Source organism: Helianthus annuus, chromosome 17 (assembly GCF_002127325.2).
Source record: "Helianthus annuus cultivar XRQ/B chromosome 17, HanXRQr2.0-SUNRISE, whole genome shotgun sequence".
NCBI lineage: Eukaryota > Viridiplantae > Streptophyta > Magnoliopsida > Asterales > Asteraceae > Helianthus > Helianthus annuus.
In genome coordinates, this window is record NC_035449.2 from 30,281,803 (window position 1) to 30,287,962 (window position 6,160).

Genomic DNA, 6,160 nt, shown 5'->3' on the forward strand with positions numbered 1-6,160 from the left:
AATGTGTCGGTGCCATGAAAAAACATCATAACCTTAACTAATGTGTTAACTTACCAAGGCTCAAGGCTGTATATTTTCCCAATGTTGTTTGTCCGACGCATCGTCACAAATCTAACAACCGAGTCAATCAAATTATTAGTTAAAACCCAATAAACAAAGTATACTAATATCCAATCCCGTAAATCAAGCAAACTTATTAGGAAAGACTAACTTTTCAAATTTAAATTCAATTTACAGATTCGAAATTTAAAATCAAACACATTAATGGCAAACTTTAAAATTTAAATTTAACATAATAATTGACTTCGAAATTGAAAATTTAAAATCAAACACAATAATGGTTTATTCCAAAATTTAAATTTAGAATAATGATTAACTTCAAAATTTAAAATTTAAAATCTGAAAATCAAATCACTAATATCTAATCCCGTAAATCAAGCAAACTTATTAGGAAAGTCTAACCTTACCAAGCAAAACCAACCGACATGGTACCAATTTACAGCAATAGCAAGCATATCTCTGTCCAACATAGTTGCAGCCAAAAACTCCGGACCATCCAAAATAAACATCTAATGAATCAAAATAAAAGCACATCCCTAAAATTATAAATAATATAGTTAAACCATCTCATAAAAAAACATCAGGATTTCAAAGCATTCAAAATTTAAAATCAAACACAATAATGGTTTACTTCAAAATTTAAATTTAAAATAATGATTGACTTCAAAATTTAAAATTTAAAATCTGAAAATCAAATCACTAATATCCAATCCCGTAAATCAAGCAAACTTATTAGGAAAGTCTAACCTTTCAAATTTAAATTCAATTTACAGATTCGAAATTTAAAATCAAACACATTAATGGAAAACTTTCAAATTTAAATTTAAAATAATGATTGATTTCAAAATTTAAAATTTAAAAATCAAATCACTAAGGAAACATACCAAAAATATAGGATCATATTCCTCAATCAACTTTAACAACGAATGAGAGTTGTTTTTAGGATCCATAACTGCAAAGGAAGTAACCATTGTTTTAAAAAATATATAATGGTAATATATTTATAGAAATAAAGTCTATTTACAGAAACCGAATCATAATTCCGAATACAAAAATAATCTTTAACAACAGTAATCTGTTTAGAAACAAAAACAACTTTAAAATTGAAATCAAAGGCATCTTTAAAGAATTAACAACTAACTAAATACAAAAATTATAACTCAATGACTCACGATAAATCATCATCACTAATTTTAAGACATTGACATATGGAAGTTGTTCTCCCCACAATAAGGTTGCAAAATCATATGGTATTTCCTATCAATCGAAACAAAAAAAAAAACATATAAGTTGCAATAACTTATTTTGTGCACAAAACTGAAAACTTAAGAAACATACCAAAAATATAGGATCATAGTTCTCAATCAACTTTAACAACGAAGGAGCGTTGTTTTCATGATCCATAACTGCAATGGAAGTAACCACTGTTTAAAAAAAAATATAACGGTAATCTATTTATAGAAACAAAGTCTATTTACATAAACCGAATCATAATTTCGAATACAAAAATCATCTTTAACAACACTAATCTATTTATAGAAACAAAAACAACTTTAAAAAGAAATTAAAGACATCTTTAAAGAATTAACAATTAACTAAGTACAAAAATCATAACTAAATACAAAAAAATTATAACTCACAAAACAAACCATAAGAACTTCAAAAGATAATCACATAAAATTTCAAATTAACACCTAAAGACAAAAATAAAAAAGAAAGACTATACATATCAAAAAACAAACAACACCAACAAAACTGAACTAACCTGTTTTTGGTCGACGAACAATTCGAAAAATATAGGATCATAGTCCTCAATCGACTTTAATAACGAAGGAGCATTGTTTTCATTATCCATAACTGCAAAGGAAGTAACCATTGTTTAAAAAAAATATAACGGTAATCTATTTATAGAAACAAAGTCTATTTACAGAAACCGAATCATAATTTCGAATACAAAAATCATCTTTAACAACACTAATCTATTTATAGAAACAAAAACAAATTTAAAAAGAAATTAAAGACATCTTTAAAGAATTAAAAACTAATTAAATACAAAAATTATAACTAAAATACAAAAAATTATAACTCACAAAACAGTGCAAGATATACCTTTTCTTCAACTTCTCATAGGAACCCATTCAATAGTTCCTTGTAGGGGAAGGAGTCTGAAAGAAGCTCTTCACCTAAAATTACAAAACACAAAAAGTTTGTGAGATATGCAACTCGAGTACAAAAACAATAGTCAAAGGCTCGAAGCATCCCTAAAATTACAAATAATATAGTCAAAGCATCTCATAAAAAAACATCAAGATTTCAAAGCATACAAAATTTAAAATCAAACACAATAATGGTTTACTTCAAAATTTAAATTTAAAATAATGATTGACTTCAAAATTTAAAATTTAAAATCTGAAAATCAAATCACTAATATCCAATCCCGTAAATCAAGCAAACTTATTAGGAAAGTCTAACCTTTCAAATTTAAATTCAATTTACAGATTCGAAATTTAAAATGAAACACATTAATGGAAAACTTTTAAATTTAGAATTTAAATAGAAACCTTAATTCCGGAAAAATTATCATACTAAAAATAAATCACTAAAATTTAAATTTGAGGTTTCAAAAAAAAATCATTAACAAAATTTAAAATTGCTCAAAAATATAAATTTAAAATTTGAATTCCGGAAATAGAAACCCTAATTCCGGAAAATAATCATACTAACAATAATTCACTAACGAAATTTAAAATTGATCAAAATTTTAAATTGAAAATTTAATTTCCGGAAATATAAATAGAAACCTTAAAATTTTAAATTTGAGGTTTCAAAAAACGTAACACCATTTATTTATAGAAACAGAAACCTTAATTCCGCAAAATTATCATACTAAAAATAAATCACTAACGAAATTTAAAATTGCTCAAAATTTTAAATTTAAAATTTAAATTAGAAACCTCAAAATTTAAAATTTAAAATTTGAATTCTGAAAATTATATCACTAACATCCAATGCCATAAATTATCATACTAAATATAAATCACCATTTATTTGCTATAAGTTTAAAACAAAATAAAAAAAAGATAAATATCAGTTTACTTAAAATATGATTAGTAATTAGAATACACATAAACGTACCAAAAATATCGGGTCATCTTCATCAATAAGCTTTAAAAATGAAGGACTGTTGTGCAAGGGATGCATATCTGAAAAATATATATGAAGGTTTAAAAAAAAAATAAAACGGTAAAGTATTTATAGAAAAACAATCAATATTCCTAAATCAACAATCAATAAGCTTTAAAAGATAATTTAATCAATTGAGAAACTTCCAAATTCAAAAATAAAAAGAAACGGTTTAAAAAAAATAAAAAATATTTATTTTTAGAACCAAAATCAATATTCCGAAGACAAAAACATTATACCGGATGAAAAAATATCAGACCACTGTAAATCTTCATCAACACAATCAAAAAAACATCGGACACAATCAAAACATATCATCATCAACAACAAACTAAAAGACTGTAAATAAAAATATGAGTAACATGAGAACAAAATCAAAATATCAACAAAATATCATTTCATATGATTGGAATCGGATAATGCAAAATCATCATCAACAAACAACCAACAAACAACGAAAAAAAAAAGAAATACCGAACAGAAAGGATAAAATCAAACCTACACAAACTTAAAAAAAAAGGAAACAGCTATAACATTTAACTAACCTCTGTTGGTTCACGAATGATCGGAGTCCGATTTTATCCAAGATTTAGGGTTCCACATGAAAAACAAAATCAACAAAAATCAGTAACTTTGATATATGTAGATGATGATAATAAAACCTCTGATCTTGATTTTGTTTGCAAAAAAATTAAATAGAAAGATAAATGTTCAATCGCTAGATTAAAGATACACAATAGATAAACAACAAATTAAAACAACATACCTTCAATTTTTATGATCAGATCTACAAAGTTTAGGACAAAGAAGAAGTTAATAGCATTCGACACAATCTTTATAAAATCAAGTTTCTATAGAATTGAATAACATAAATAAAGTAGATTTAGGATCGATTGTGTAGATTACAATCGTAAAACAAAGAAATCAGAAACAATAAAATCAAAAACATAGAAACATACCTTTGATTGGTTAATAGGATTGATTTGTGTGAAGAAGATGATGTTGCAGAGATTTGGCTATGGTTTAGAATTGAGGATCTTGGTGGTGGTGATAGGAGAGAGGATGCAACTTAGTTTTTTAGGGTTTGTAAAGTGTGTGCAAGAAGAATGAGAAAAAAAGGAAATATATACTATGACCCGAATTCGAAAAACCCGACCCAACTCAATTCGGATCCCGCCTTTTTTCCTTGGAATCGTGATTGTACAAAGCAAATTGGGATTTCCCTCCTAAACCAAATTGCCACATCAGCCTAGATGGCTAAAGACAAAGGACACATAGCCCAAATCCATCTCATTTATATATATATATAGATATCAATTGAAATTGCGATAAAATTTCACACCTTAAATACAACCACGAAAACTAAAAAAAATTACATTTCTAAGACCATGCGTAATGGTTAATGCCCCCCTAAGGGGCATTTTTCGCCATATCAGCATCATAACGCCCCTTCAAAAGATGTGTAACGGTTAATGCCACTTAATGTCCATTCATTTAATATTTTCCATTTTTTTTCTCCTCTTTGGGCATTATTCTAGAAATGCCCCAATAACGTCCAGGGGAATGGTGCTGTGGGCGTTATCAAACCCTTTCACGCCCCTATAATGTCCATTACGCATGTCCTAAGGATGAACATTAAAGTAGAAGCTATCAAAGCTGGATGCTAATGAAAAGGGAAAAAAAAGTGTACCATGATGAAAAAATAGAGAACTTGAAGAAAGATATGTCGTAATTTCGTATTGCCGTATGCTATTGGGAGCAAAAGCATGTTGTGGTGACCTTGAGAAGATGTGTCAATTTGGCCATTTGGGGGGCCAAAATTTGTTTTCAATTATTACTACTACTAATGATAATAACAATAATAATTAAATTATCCGTAACACATCAATAAACTAAAATTAAGTTGAACCAATGCATGTAGATAGATATATGGGTTGAGATCCAATAAGAATAAATGGAGTGGGATTCTTGGAATAAAGATTTTCACATGGAAGAAAGAGGGTAACTACCCCCACAAGGCTTGTCAATTGTCAATTTGTCATCATATCCCACAACCTACTTAGTTGGCTCTAACCATACTTAAATGAGTTTGGTCATGTTCTTTCTTGCTTGTTTGTCTCTTCAATTAATTACAACTTTCTTGAAATTTTCATACAATTGGTATTCAAGACTAGAATATAGTAGTAGTATCTTCTAATCACAATTCCATTCGATCATTTGATCAAATAAGATCTCGGTTAATCGGGTCAAGGTGCAAAAGATAAAGATCTCTGACGGATTCAACTTTTTAAATTGTGAAAAATAAATATTTTATATTTCAAATCCAATAGTAATTTTCTTATTGTGAAAAATAAATATTTTATAAGTCAAAATCAATAGTAATATTCTTATTTAAGAGAATTAGGCACAACCTACCCTAACAATTAGCACGAGCTTTATTTCCCTTTTTATTGAATATTTGTTGGTTTCTTGATTGATTGTAGTGTTATGTGGCTCAACTATTGTAATACCAACTCTTTGCAATTTAATGCTACCGAACTTTACAACATGTTCTATGGATTCAAAATGGAGTGTTTGGTTCAACAAGTAATAAATCCATGTAGGTAGACATGTTAGTTATCTTCATTTTCAAAACCTAATTTCTATCTTTCAGTTTTTAAAATTTTCTTTTCATATATATATATTTTTATTTTAAACATCCAGAATCTCTTCAAAACGAGTAAAATAAATGTTAAAAAGTTTTCATAACATGCTTATCAACGAGTGATTGGACTTGTTAACCCTTTATATTTGCAAATATAAATGTCAAACACTAAGTTTTGTATGAAATGAACAACTGATTCAGACAAACAAATGGAAATAAGAAAACCATAGAAAGTATGACACTTCTTGTTTCTACATGCTCAAGTGACAGAAA

At 27.3% G+C, this 6,160-nt stretch overlaps 1 long non-coding RNA gene across 2 annotated transcripts; it reads right to left on the minus strand.

Moving 5' to 3' along the window:
* Positions 1-1,097: 1,097 nt before the first annotated feature.
* On the minus strand, positions 1,098-3,928 carry LOC110921975. Of its 2 annotated transcripts, XR_002582748.2 has the most exons (6): positions 3,789-3,925; positions 3,196-3,263; positions 2,170-2,243; positions 1,826-1,917; positions 1,399-1,466; positions 1,098-1,317 (listed from the first exon to the last, which is right to left on the minus strand). It is a non-coding gene; the product is annotated as an uncharacterized LOC110921975 (long non-coding RNA). The 2 variants fall into 2 exon arrangements; XR_004886516.1 differs by lacking the exon at positions 3,196-3,263 and having other exon boundaries at positions 3,789-3,928.
* Positions 3,929-6,160: the final 2,232 nt, after the last annotated feature.